General features: G+C 47.9%; 1 protein-coding gene across 3 annotated transcripts in view; it reads left to right on the top strand.

Moving 5' to 3' along the window:
• Positions 1 to 14,346, top strand: part of KAZN (kazrin, periplakin interacting protein) — a 462,055-nt gene that overhangs the window by 381,435 nt on the left and 66,274 nt on the right. The window lies entirely within an intron of this gene.

Here is a 14,346-nt window from a genome sequence, read left to right as displayed (position 1 = left end):
CCTGCGTCTGCAGGGGGAGTGGCGTGGACCCGGGAGTCTCCCAGCACGGGCTGCCCCTTCCTTCTTGGTGGAATCCTGTGTCGTGCTGGGTCGGGTACAGGTGTCATTCCCTCCTGCGGTGTGACCACCTCAGGTTCGCCATCACGGCCGGTCATGGGGCGCCTCCCTCCGAGGCGTGATTGGCAGGTAGTCAGTTATCTTTGCTGACCCAGGGTGCTGCCCCAGCAGTTGGGTCTCCTCTTTCCCAGAGCTCTCCAGGTCCTGCGGTGCCTCCCTTGCAGGACAGAGTGGATGTGCAGGGTCTGTGCTGGAGGACACGTCCATCTACCACTTCACTCATGCTCACCATGGTGGGCTCCGCAGGGGAGGGCTTGGCCTCTTCTTGCTTTTACTTGTTCTGAAGGAGTTCCCCTCTAAGACATGCAGCACCCAGCCCTGGGGACTGGGGGAGGAGCTGGGAGAGAAACCACTTGAGGAGACAGGAGGTCAGTGGGCCCACGTGTCACCTGCTTTCCTTAGTGCTGGCCTGGGATACTGGTGGCTGACATACCTCTCTCTCTCCTGGGAGCCACCTGCCCACACTGTGTCTCAAAAGGTTATTTGAGAAAGATTGGAAGGCTTCTCCAAATAGTCCTGCAACAGGAAACATTGGGGGAGAAAATATTTGGGGAGGTCTACCTTGATCTCTTGAGCCTCTCTTAGTATCTTTGATTCTCCTGGGGAGGAAAGAGGTAAAGCTTGGCAGGCTCCTTCCCACTTACCACTGGCTAGAACCGGTAAATACTCTCTGAAGACTTTGTTTCTGAAGCCAAAACAGGTTTATTCCTTACATTGATTTCGGCCTGCTGTAGCAAAGACCCCAGAACAGGGTGGCTTAAAGAATCTGTTTGTCCCTTTCTTCTGTAACTATCCCAAGGGTGTTTCAGGCTGGTGGGCATCTCTGCTCCCCTTGGCCTGTGACGGATCCAGGGAAAGAGCTGAAGTGCAAGGTCAGAGAGTGTCTTTGGCAGGAGTGTGATCATTTGGCTGCAGGGAGTGCTCGGGGTCTGTGTCCCAGCTACAAGGCTCCGGAGGGGTAGGAGTGGAGCGTGGAGATGGAGAAGGGATTTTCCTAGATGGTTAGTTGACTCTATCCTCCTGGGTTTCCCTGACCGGAGGTGTGAAGTGAGCAGCAGAACGTTGGTTAAGCCAACTGTCTGTCCAACACCCCACCACCCAGGAAGCTCAGGAAACCATTGAGCCCTCATCCAGGTGTTCTGGCCCCTTTCTGAATCCTTCTCAGCAGTACACGTTATTCTTCTGGTGGGCCCACTTGGACAGCGCTCAAGGTGGTCTGTTTAGGCCATGGCGGGCAGGTGGTCTGTGTCATGGTCCAGCTGATGCCGCATGATCAGAAGTCCCTGTGCCAGGCACACACACTTTCTCTACACAAGCCTCTTGCAGTCCAGGCAGATCTGTGCAAGCCCCCTCCACTCCCAGCTTCCCGGAGGCCCTGGAACATCCCTACCTTTCTCAGGAAGGAGAGCCCAAGTCTCAGGAGTCTCTCGTATGGGGCACGTGTTCCTGGGCCTGGGACATATGAGCTGGTGTCCTTTGGTCTCCCCAGGCTTTGCGATCCTGCAGAGAGTTGGGAAAGCAGCCAGACACTGTCTCAGCCTCCTCAGCCAGTGTTCATTGCAGGACAGAGACACCTGCCTTCTGTGTCCTGGGCCAAGGAAAGAGCTCTCACCCTTATTCTGCCTTCTGGACCTGTGAGGAAGAGGAATCCCTCTGTCTGCTGTTCCAGGGCCCAGGGGAATGGGCAAGCAGGCTCATTTACCCTCCACTCCCCAGCTCCTAGGACAGCTGGCCCACACTCTCCAGACCTCAGCTTTCTGATCTGAATGATGGGACAGTAACAGTGAGTTACATGTGGTTATGTTTGTGAAGACTGTTACCATGCTATGCATCCTTCTCTGTGTAGCCCACAGGGCATAGAGCTTTGCAGGCATTTCTTCCCAACTCTGTGCTGTATGATTTCTTATCCATCCCCAAAGGTCTTCAGGGCCTTGCTCAGGGACCCAGAGATCCCCTTGATGAGGCAGCTCCTTTGTAGGAACAATAATCTCATCAAGAAGGATTTGTCAGTATTCATTCAAAGAAAGCTTTATGGAACACCTACTATGTGTTCCAGCGGGCTTCCCTGGTAGCTCAGACAGTAAAGAGTCTGCCTGCGGTATGGGAGACCCAGGTTTGAACCCTGGGTCGGAAAGATCCCCTGGAGAAAGGAGTGGCTACCCACTCCAGTATTCTTGCCTTGGAAAATCCCATGGATGGAGTCTGGTAGGCTACAGTCCATAGTGTCGCAAAGAGTCAAACACAATTGAGCGACTTCACTTTCTTTTTTTCCTACTGTGTTCCAGCACTGTTCTACGTGTTTGGTCTGTGATTCACCCCAGTCCTGCTGGGAGGTATTAACCCCTTTCACAGATGGACACAGCTGAATGAGGTTCAGGGAGATTAAGTAACTTGGCCAAAGTGACAAGCTAATTATCAGCAGAGTCCAAAACTTTATCCACTGTGCTAAACCCCTTTTCTTCCCTCTGGATGAGGTCACTAGGGATGAAGTCAGCCTGGGCAGGAGAGACTGGAGGCCACCCTAGCTCAGTAATGGGGACAGCAGATTCTGGAGTCATATCTGGGCTTGAATCCCAGCTCTGTCGCTTACTAGCTGTGTGACCTAGGGTGGATTCCTTAACCTCTCTGAACCATAATTCTCTTGCAGAAGGTAATAATACCTGTTTTTCTTATAATTGGGACCAGTTATAACTGGTAGCCACTTCACAGAATTCTCGGGAGGATTAGAGATATGAAGCACTTGGCACAGTGCCAAGTACCGTTAGTGCAAATATTTAGTGATGATCAGATGAGAGCGGGCTTGGCAGACCTCCTTGGATCTCTTTGGAGATACTGGTCACCTGACTCCCATTCAGGGTGGCCCAGACCCTAGACCCCCTGAGCCCATCTGCGTTCAAGGTAGCAAGTGTTCCTGAAAAACAGTGAGGTGATCACCTTCAGCGGCCTCAAGCATCCTGCCTGCCGTTCTACAGAGTCACAAAGATGCTTCCTCCCTGGCCACAGCACGTGGTGAGTAAATTGCAGACAGATGTGGGCAGAAGGAGACTGGGGCATGAAAAGGAATTTATATGCCCTTAATGAGAAAGATGAGAATAAATGCACCAGCCAAGAAAACTGCAGATGGTGGACACTTGTTAACAACCAGCGTCCCTACGGTGGGAAAATGCAGAGCCCCCGAAGACTTCCACTCTGGTGGTCCCCACCTGGCCACCCTCAGTCTGGTAGCTTGGGCTGGTTGAAACTAGAATTTTTTTTTCTCTGTATTTCTATATTTATTTGGTTGCACTGGGTCTCAGTTGCAGCACACAGGATCTTCAGTCTTCGTTGAGACATGCCGAATCTTTAGTTTCAAGATCAGGGATTGAACCCAGGCTTCTTGCTGCACTGGGAGCTCGGAATCTTAGCCACTGGACCACCAGGGAAACCCCCAAACTGGCATTTTTCAGGACGTGAGAAGATTAGGAACCCAAGCAAACACCCGAGACATCAGGCCGCGATTCCAACATCAAAGAATCCAACAAAAAGAATCAAGTCTGGGAGAATTGGGGTTTAGAAGGTTCTACCGGGATGAGTCTGGGAATGTTTGGTTTAGGACCTTGGTCTCACCCTGAGTTCAAAGGCAGAATCTCTGAATGATTGTTTCATAAGGAATGGTGTCCTCGAGTTTATAAACTTACCCCAGAGTCCCTGCATGACCCCAGCCCTACACACGTGGTGAGCTTGTTGCCTGGGGGACTCCTTTAGGGTGTCTTGAATTCCCCTTCAGTTTCGTTGATTTCATTCAAGATTCAAGGCATTACAGAAACAATGCTCATGAAAATTTTCTTCTTCCCTTTTTTAATCACTTAATGGCATGTCAAGTGTGTTGAGCATTTTCCCACAAGGATAAATACTCCTTGAAAACATAATTTTTTGTGACTCCATAATGTTCTGCCAAATGGAAGCCCTGTAATTTATTTAGCCACTTTTCTGTTATTGGATATTTAAGTTGTTTCCACTTTTTTTTTTCTTTTCATTCTTGCTGTTATGTAGCAGTGCACTATACAGATCTGTGTAAATCTGTTTTCTTAGGACAGCATTTATCAAGCCTTCTGGTCTCTGGACCACTTTACACGCATAAAATTGATGACCTCAAAGAGCTTTTGTTTATATGGTTTAGATCTCAGTGTTTGTTGTCTTAGAAATTAAAAGCAAAACATGTCTATATTATCAGTAACTTATTTTAAAATAACAACACTAAACCTATTACGTGTTAACATAATTTTTAGGTGAAAAATGACTTTTTTCCTAAATAAAAAGACTTGAGGGTGAAGAGCAGCATTGTTTCACAGTTTTCAAAAACTTTTTAATGTCTGACTGCGTAGAAGACTGCTGAGTTTTCGTAGTTACTCCTCAGTCAAGCTACTGTGATTTGTTGTTTTGATTGAAAATCTAGCATCACACAGATACATATCTGGAAGAGGGAGGAGTAAATTAATTGTCTTATTAGATAACTGTGGATATTTCTCTTGATGCTATACTAGAACTCACCAAATGGTAGTTTCTTAGAGGTGTGCTGAGTGTGGAATCTAAATCCATATCCAGTGAGGGTTTTGTGCTCTGGATGGACAAAACCATTGGTCAGATTGGCATTTTGAATGGAGATTGTGGCTCAGTGGTAAAGAATCTGCCTGCAAGGCAGGAGACCCGAGTTCAATCCCTGGGTCAGGAAGATGCCCTGGAGAAGGAAATGGCAACCACTCCAGTATTCTTGCCTGGAGAATTCCATGGCCAGAGGAGCCTAGTGGGCTACAGTCCATGGGGGTCGCAAAGAGTCAGACACGACTGAGCAACCAACACACACACATATGGAGACTGTGCCCATACATGATTTTTTTGGAATCTAACATTGATCACTCAGAAAATAATGGTTCCCTGAGTGATGTGAATCCTCCAAAGGTTGATATATTTCATTGTCCAACATCAAAAAGTCACATCTGTTAACATTACCACCAATCTCTTTAGAAAAGTCTTTAAGTCTTGAGCTGGTAAAATCCTCATGGCAGATCAAGTTTGCCCAAATTCTGATTTTCACTCAAAATTTCAAGTTTTATCAGTGGCAACAAATACTGTCATCTGTTTTCCCAGAAGTAATAGGCTTACTTATTTGGTAACTTATTAGTTCAGTAGTTCGCCAGATACTATAGTGTGTGTTAGTCATTCTTTCCCCACTCCAGCACTCTTGGCTGGAAAATCCCATGGGTGGAGGAGCCTGGTGGGCTGCAGTCCATGGGGTCACTAAGAGTCAGACACAACTGAGTGACTTCACTTTCACTTTTCACTTTCATGCATTGGAGAAGGAAATGGCAACCCACTCCAGTGTTCTTGCCTGGAGAATCCCAGGGACCGGGGAGCCTGGTGGGCTGCCGTCTATGGGGTCGCACAGAGTCGGACACGACTGAAGTGACTTAGCAGCAGCAGCAGCAGTCATTCTTTCAATTACAAATGATGTCCTACAAAAAGTGGCTAGCTAGCAACTCAGTTTCGCAAATGCTTTTCCTTGAGACTGCCATTGTACTTGGATATGCAACAAAAGAGCTTTAAGTGTACTTTCCATTTTATTTAAAAAATATGTACTTGGGGATCAAGTTTGAATAGAATTAATTATTTTTACCTCTTCCTCAAGGATATTCTTAAGTAAAACTGCCCCTCCCATTTTTCCAACCATGAGTGCATTGTGTAAGGAACGTAGTTACTACTTATACAGTTTGATGCCACTGTCGTGATTTCTGCAAGGATGTCAGCATTTTACCCAGCATAGCTTTTTTTTTTTTTTTTTACCAACATTACCAATATTTACACAGTAAAAGAGGCAAATAATGTCTAAGTACTGTTATGAAATAGTCTTCCTCTTGGACCCCGTGAAATGTTGGTGGTGGTAATGGTGGTGACAGCCGGCATTTCTGAGCACTTTTAGCTCAAAATGCCACACACTTTAGCTCATTTAATTTTCACATGAGTATGAGGTGGGTTATGAATGTGCCAAAATTACACAGCAGTACCTGGTTTGGGCCAGGTTCAGACTTCAGCGGGGACAGAGAAGGTGTTACTTTAGGGGATATAGCATGGTAAGGAGGCCAGCCTGTGTACGGGAGTGGGGAGGTGGAGGGTGGTAGGGGATGATCACAGTGAACCCCAAGGGTTGGGCCCTGGGGTTCAGGAACATGGAGGTTTTGAGCAGGAGGCAAGCATGAGGAGTGAGGTGCTAAGATGGTCCTGTTGCCCTTTCCCACCCTCTCCTTGCATCTCTCTCCTCCTGGCCTGTGGACACACGTGTTACATATGTGTAGTTCCCCGACATGCCTGTGGATCCTCTCCCTTCTCTGGGTCTTTGCATTTGCCCTTTCTTCTCCCCCAGCCTCCTAAGGGTCATTCTTCCTCCAATCCCGATTCAGGCTCTGCTTCCAGGAACCTCTCTGGACCATCTCCACTTGATGGGTCCAGGGCCTGTGGTTGGCAGGATCATACCCCTTCACCCCCAAGATGTCTGCCTCCCAGTTTTCCAGAGCATATAGATATGGCGGTTTACATGGCAAATGAGAATTAAAGTTGTTAATCAGACATCCTTAAGATGGAGGGATGATCCTGTGGGCCCAGTGTAATCCCATGGGTCCTTCAAAGTGAAAGAGGAGGCAGAAGAGTCAGAGTCAGAGCAAGTCAGAGAACAGGCTGGAGGTTTTACGTGAGGACTCAATCCACCAGTGCTGGCATTGACGATGGAGGCAGGGCCACGAGCCAAGGAACGTGCATGCCCTCTCGAAGCTCGAAAAGACAGAAACAGATTCTTTCCTAGAGCCTCCAGAAGGAAGGTTGCCCTGCCCACACCTTGATGTTAGCCTCCCAAGATCCAGTTCAGACTTCTGATATCTAGAGCTCGAAGATACTAAATCTGTAGTAATTCACTGCAACAGGAGGAAGAGGCTAGTAAGGGCCCCTCCTCCCTGTGCTTCACAGCCCGAGACACTGGCCTCCCTTGGGACTCAGCACACACTGCGGGGGTGTCTGCTTCCTGTCGGGTGTGCCACTTGCCAGGCTCCTACAGGCACAGCTCCCAGCACAGATATAGCCTTATTTTCTGAACAAAGCCGATGATCAGCGAGTGCGGCAAAGGAGAAACGATGCCCAGGCTTCCTCTCTTCAGCGTGAGGAGTAATCCCTGGCAGGGCCTTGTCCCTGCCTCACAGCGAGTCACCTGTCCTACACTGAGCTCCTGGAAGGGAGCCTTACTATTAATCTGAGCCTTACTATTTAATCTGTTCGGTCAACAAATGTCTCCTGAAAGCTTCCCCACCACAGAACCTGTGCCTGTGGCTCAGACTGTGTGGAAGCGGATCAGACCCAGGCCCTGCCCAGAACCCAGTGGCACGCCGGAAACCCACAACATACTCAATGCACGTTCATTGAATAGTATATTTTTTAATGACCGGACAGGCTGACAGGTAAGAATCTGTGCCACAGATACTCTGCTTTGAGCAGTTCTGGGGTGAAGAGAATGTCCTAGGCCTTGAGCAGCAGGGGACACCAGTGTCCTTTGTTCCTAGCAGGTGTGGCCATGTCTTGGCTGCCTTTGTGAGAGTAACTAGGCCTGCAGACAGCGGGGCGGTAGGTGGCCTGAGTGGCTGATGAATAGAATAATGTATCATCGCTCCTTGGATGGTTCTGCCTACCTGCTTTTTTTACACACACATCCTTGTCTCCAACACTGTGTGGGTTTGAAAAGCAACTTAATGTTTCCTATTTCCCTTCCCACATCCGCACTCCATTCTTTGTCTCATTCCTTGCATCAAAGGATTTGTTCATCTTCTGGGCAGTCTATTGCCCTGGGTTGAATTTATATGCTCCCCTTTGATAAGTAAGTCATACACAGAAGCTTCCACTGTTTTCTTGGGCCATCTAGCCTGATGCCCTGGCGGCTGTTGCAGCCCCCCGCCCACCCAAAGCCAGCCCCTCTGTCCCACAGCCCTGATGTCAAAGACACTTATGTGAAACATCTTAGAATTTGGTAGAAGCTTCCAGAGAGTTTTAACTCTACTGACAGAATATCTTCAAAATATGCTACTGACTTTTTAACAGTTAACAGATCCCCCTTGGAAGCATCTTAGACTCTAGGTTTGATCCAGGTGAAAATAATCTGGGGTCAGGTCAAAGAAGTGTCCAGAATCTTTGCTGTCTGTCACAGCTCTGGCTAGGCTATGTGTCTCTGGCAGGTTAGCTGCTTCACATGGCAGCTAGAGTCCCAAAAAAGAGCACATTCTGTGATGCATATGTTTTTTTTAATAAATGATTCTTTGGAGTCGTTTGAGATTTCCAGAAAAGTTGCAGAGTCCCTGTGTGACCAGTTTGCCCATCATCAGCACCTTAGATGCTATAGCACATTGCAAGAGTGCTTTTCAAGCCTCCTCCTGCCGCTTGTTTGCTGAGATCTCATTGCCCAGAGCAAGTCACATGACCATGCCCCATGTGGGCGGAGGCTCTCGAGGCTCTGGTTCCCAGAAAGTGGAGTTTGTTGGTGGCCGTGACTGTGGATCCACAACAGAGAGCGTTTTTTATTTATTTTTAATTTAATTTTTATTTTATATTAAAGTTGATTTACAGTGCTGATAGTTTCAGGCATACAGCTAAGTGCTTTAGGTACGCACATACGTGTATCTGTTCTTTTCAGATTTGTTTCCCATTTAGGTAATCGTAGAATATTGAGGAGCATTCCCTATGCTATTCAGTAGGCCCTTGCTGGTTATCTGTTTTATATATGAGTATATACGGTAATGCCAGACTCCAGACTTATCCCTCCCTGCACCTTTCCCCTTTGGTAACTGTAAGTTTGTTATTGATATCTGTGAGTCTGTTTCTATTTTGTGAATAAATTCATCTGTATCATTTTTAAGTTTGTTATTGATATCTGTGAGTCTGTTTCTACTTTGTAAAAAATTCATCTGTATCATTTTTTTAGATTCCACATATAAGTGATATCGTGTGATAATTGTCTTTCACAGAGAACATTTTAACTAGAACCATATCCAGAATTTGCTTAGAATCTGGGGTTCTGGTGACACATGGCATCAACCTTGTCCCTTTGGGCTTCTTTGCTTTTTATAGATTTTTGTATCTGAGTGTCCTCTCTCCTCACCCTGTCTGGGGATTTCCCTCTGGGTCCTTGACTCTATGAATTAGAAAGGCAGCCAGTCCAGTCCCTCCCCCCACGTACCCTTTGTCACCGTTTCAGCGTCCCTAGACCAGAGTCTACTCTTGTGGCCCCTCAAGCAGTTACTCTTTCTGGGGTCTCCTTCAATGCTTTGAATTGAATTCTCAGTAGATTACATTATGTATTAATGTTCTGATTGTGGCAGTTATAAAATATATTTTATAATATAAAATAATATAAAATACACTCCATTTATCCTGAGAAAAGCAGCAAGACTGGTTAGTTTGAAAATACACAGACACCCTCCGGGACTTACCCTCCACATATCTGTTTAGGAAGCAAGTACCACAGCCCAACCGCTGTTCCCTATTTAGGAAAAAATACTTCATACACCCATTTTGTAGTTGGGATGACTGAGGTGTGAACACATAATAAATCCCTTTTGAGCAATAATCACCTCGGCTAGCTTCTTTATTATCTTTTTTTAATTGGAGTACAGTTGCTTTACAATGTTGTGTTGGTTTCTACTGTACAGCAAAGTGAATCAGCTATGTGTATACTTATATTCCCTCTTATTTCAATTTCCTTCCCACTTAGGTCACCACAGAGCATCCAGTAGAGTTCCCTGTGCTAGACAGCAGATTCTCACTGGTTACCTGTTTATACATAGTATCAATAGTGTATATATGTCAATCCCGACCTTCTAGTTCATCCCACCCACCTCTTCCCAGCTTGGTGCCCATACATTTCTGTCTCTATTTCTGTTTGTAAATAAGACCATCTATAACATTTCCCTGGTGGCTCAGAGAAAGAATCCGCCTGCAGTGTAGCAGCTACAGGACATGCATGTTCAATCCCTGGGTCAGAAAGATCCTGACCTAGAGGAAGGCATTGTAACCTACTTCAGTATTCTTGCCTGGAGAATCCCATAGACAGAGGAGCCTGGCAGGCTACAGACCATGAGGTCAAAAAGAGCTGGACATGCCTGAAGCAACTTAGCATGCACATACTATTTTTCTAGATTCCATATATATGTGTGAATGTATGATATTTTTTTCTTTCTGACTTACTTCACTCTCTATCAGCTAACATTTATTTAGCACTTGGACTTAGCTTTGCCGTGATGGACAGGACAGGGTCCTGAATCAGAGAGTGAGAGAGTCACACTGGCCTCTGTCCTGGGAAAAGGGCTTTGGCCTGAGCCAGGCCAGGGCGGAAGTAGGGGAAGAGTGTTCAGAGCTGGCCCTCCTTCTGGGGCGGCTGTGGTGGGCACCAACCCAAGGTGGCCATGGACAGGGGGTCAAATTTGACAGGGGCCTTAGCTGTGATTCTCCTCAGTCCTGGTTGGGTCCCCTGGGAGATGCCCCTGATGATGGTCAGACAGGAAAGGAGGGAGCAGGGCCTCGGGGGCCTTCCGTGAAACGTGGGGCAAGGGGGGACAGAGGCGGCACAGGTCCGGTCAGACACAGCAGGCCTTCTCGGGGACCTCTTGGGCTGGCCCTGTGCCGAGCCCTCCACACCCCACCTTCACTTGCTCCTCAGATCCAGTGCACAGTGTAGGTGGAGTTAGCCTGGCTTTACAGTTGGGTAAACTGAGGTTCTGGAGGGGTTTACAGCATGCACGTCTCAGTGTTTAAGCTTGAAGTCTCCTGCCTGACACAGATCCGGTCCTGCTTTCAATTCTGATCAGTAGAAATCTCTCCAGTGTTGATAAAATCTTACCGAGAACCCCACTCATTTATTCATTCAGCAAACAGTGAGGTTCTGCTATTTGCCAGCCTTTGTTCTGGGCCTTTGGGGTATATCTATGAGCAAAATAGAAGGTCCATTTTTCGTGGATCTGCTGTGTAACAAACAGCCCCCAAATCCTACTGGCACAAAACAGCCTGCATTTTTCTTACATCATATGATTTTATGTGTCAGGAACTTGGCAGCTGGGCAGTTCTTTGGCTGGGAGATTTTTCAGTTCCACCTGGTGGATGGCGTTGGTTGGGTGGGGTCCTACTGTGATGGGCTTTTCCCCTGCAAAGTCTAAGCCAGCTTCATTCACATGTCTGGGGCCTTGGTGAGACTGACAACCCAAACACCCATTTGTGGCCCCTCCTCAAGGCAGTCAAACCTCCTACACAGGCTCAGGGATCCCACAGAAAGGGTTCCGGGAAATCAAGGAGCAGGCTATAAGGCTTGTCGGCCTCAGGCATCACTTGGTGTCATTTCCGCCACATTCTGTTGATGACAGGCCAGCCACAAGGCCAGCCAGACTCCGCACTATAAAAAGCACGTATGGGAAGTATTATTGTGTCCATCTTTGCAAAAATACCATCTGCCACACAGGGGAAGGAGACGGCCAACAGCAAACAAGGAACATAGAAAAAACAAAATCATAAGTGTTAGGGGCTTATCAGTACTATGGGGGACATGGAAATTTTTTGCAGTGGGATGAGATAGGAAACCCAGTCATTCCATTCCTAGGTCTTTATTCACCTAGGAAATATATATCCACACAAAGACTTGTACACAAATGGTCCTAGCAGCTTTCTTTATAATAGCCAAACCCTGGAAGCAGCCCAAAAGTCTATCAACAGAGGAATGAATAAACAAACCAACATAACCTGTGGTGGAATTCCACTCGGCAATAAAGCAACAAACTATTGAGATGTGCAGTCACGTGGTACATCTCAGGCTCATTATGCTGAGTGCCAGAGTCCAGAAAGAAAAAAAGTGTATCCTGTACGGTTCCATTCACATGAAACTCTAGAGAATGAAACCCGATCTGCAGAGACAGAGAGATCAGTGGTTGCCTGGGAGATGGGAGGAGGGGCAGGAGCGCGGCTTTCAAGGGGGAAGAGCAAACAAACTTTGGGATGACGGATGTTCGCGTATGTCAGGTTATAGCAAATGGTCCGGGTTACATGTGTGCAGTTTATTATATGTTATTTATTATCTGTAGAGGTGTTTTTTTTTAAAAAAAAAAAGAGGGTCTGGTGGCTTAGGAATCCTGGGTTGGGGGCATTTTGCAGTGAAGGGCATTCATCGCCCTGTGGGCCCCACTCAGGCAGCCTGCAGCTTAGCCTTCATGCTGGCCACAGAGGGGACTCAGCCTCAGGTGGGCAAGAGCCCTGTCCTGTCGGGACCTCAGCACCTGAGGCTCTTGGGCTCCACGAACAGGCAGACATCAGTGAGGTCCAAGGCTGCATGTGCTCTGGCCTGGGCTCCCAGCCCAGCTCTTTAAATAGGTCCAACCACATGAGCTGGCCAGTGGCTGTGACAGAAGCTGCTAACAACCTGGCAAGCTTCATGCCCAGAGCCTGACGTGGGGGCACAGAAGGAGGAGAGGCATTTTGGGGAAACCCTAAACGAAACACTCAGCAATTTAGAAAGGAGTGTTCTGATTCAGCTCAGGGAGCAGGTACCATGCTAGGGAAAAGATGGAGATTAAAATCCAATGGCTTCCGAGTATTTTAAAGATTAACACTTATGTTAATGTGTAGGGAATGAATGCAGTTTTTTGTGTATTTATTCCATAGTGCTCTGGGCCAGGAACGCATAGGCCGTAAAACCCAGGAATGATCTCAGAGAGGTCTCCCCATTTTTCAGATGAGAAGATGGAGAGCCAGAGAAGTAAGCTGCTGCAAGGTGGAGCTTAATGGAGGGAAGGTGTGCCTGACTCTAGGACCTCAGGGGTTTAGCCAGTGCCCTACACAGCCCCATGGGGAGCCCACAGCTGCTTGTTTAAATGATTAACAGGGTTTTGTTTGTTTGTTTGTTTAGCCCTTTCTGCATGCTGACTCTTTATTCTTTTCTCTTTTTTCAGTTTTTAATTGGAGGATAATTGCTTTACAATGTTGTGTTAGTTCCCTCTGTGTGAATCAGCTGTGTGTATACATACGTCCCCTCCCGCTGGAGCCTCCCTCCCGCCCCACCCCTCCAGGTCCTCACAGCCGGGGCTGAGCTCCCTGTGCTTTGGAGCAGCCTCCCACTTGCTGGTTCTTTCATGGTCGAATATAGAATATACATGCCGGTGATGCCCTCTCAGTTCCTCCCACCCTTTCCCTCCCCCTCTGTGTCTGCACGTCCATTCTCTGTGACGTGTCTCTATGATTTTTAATGATGAATCATTTGTGATGTGCTTCTTGGTGACAGGCTGGGCCTGTGAATTAGAGGCAGTGGTGTTAGTGGCGCTGGCAGTCCAGGGTCCAGGGCTCTCCAGCCTCTGTGGGCCTCATCTGGAAAGTGGGAGGGTTGGGCTAAGTGTTCTTACGAGTCCCTGTTGTAATGTACCTCAAGCAGCAGACTCAGAATGCAGGGGAAATATCTGTGTGTCGGGGAGATCGAGCCAACCTCTGAGAAAGCCGAGACAGCAGCTTAACGCTGCCTGCAGAGTGGTGATAGAGGTGGTAACAGCATGGCGTGTCCCCCCGTCACACCAGCTGGGCCTCTGCCTGCCACCAGGCCTGCCACTCTCACCCCAGCCCAGGACCAAGACCTACACCCCAGGGCCAGCCAGCAGCCCTCAGCCTCTGACCTTTGCAGCCCATTACCTCCAGAGAAACTTGCTCACCCAGGAGCTCTGGGCCGTGAAGATCTAGAAGCATCTTTCTGATTCAGGCCTTGCCAGAAGAGTGGTACACAAGGAAAGAAAAGACTTCAGCAAGAACCCCTGGGCTGGCACTTACTGGACCGCCCAGTGGTTACGACTTCGCCTTCCAGTGCAGGGGGCGAGGATTTGGTCTCTGTTTGGGGAGCTAAGATCCCACGTGCCTCACAGCCAAAAAGAGCAAAACATAAAACAGAGGTAATGTTGTAATAAATTCAATAAAGACTTAAAAAGAAATCTTTAAAAAAAAAAACAAACCCTGGGCTCAGGCAGAAGGCAGGGGATGGAGCAAAGGAAGTGATTCTTCCCATCTGCGGTCACTTGAGGACAAGAAAGGGGCGCACCCTTGCTTGGGCTCCACTCACCATCACTCGGGCTGGGGAGGGAGCAGGGAACACGGTGCCCTCCATGGTCTTCCTGGCAGGAGACGAAGGTCGGAGCTCAGATGGTA

The sequence above is a fragment of the Capricornis sumatraensis genome, chromosome 14 (genome assembly GCF_032405125.1).
Source record: "Capricornis sumatraensis isolate serow.1 chromosome 14, serow.2, whole genome shotgun sequence".
In the NCBI taxonomy this organism is placed as follows: Eukaryota; Metazoa; Chordata; class Mammalia; order Artiodactyla; family Bovidae; genus Capricornis; species Capricornis sumatraensis.
The sequence above is the reverse complement of the archived record's forward strand: the minus strand, read 5'-3'. Positions and strand labels throughout refer to the sequence as shown.